Source organism: Tupaia chinensis, unplaced genomic scaffold (genome assembly GCF_000334495.1).
Source record: "Tupaia chinensis unplaced genomic scaffold, TupChi_1.0 Scaffold000081_1, whole genome shotgun sequence".
Lineage (NCBI taxonomy): Eukaryota > Metazoa > Chordata > Mammalia > Scandentia > Tupaiidae > Tupaia > Tupaia belangeri.
In genome coordinates, this window is record NW_006159542.1 from 3,564,499 (window position 1) to 3,564,765 (window position 267).

The following is a 267-nucleotide window of genomic DNA, read 5'->3' on the forward strand; positions in this document are numbered from 1 at the left end:
AGTATAGAAAGCAAACATAGATACCAGAGACAGTGTAGGAAGAGAGTGGGAGATGGCAGAGGGTAAGAGATAGGGAATCAAGGATGGGGGGGGAAAGCAAAACATACAGAAAACAAAAAATGAAAGATCATTTGCTGACAATCACATGTTTGTTGATGTGCTTGATTGAGACAATATACAGTGTACTCTGGATGGAAAATCTCATTTTGTATGCTGTAATGATGTACAGTGAACGAATGCAAATAAATAAACTGAAATTAAAAAAAC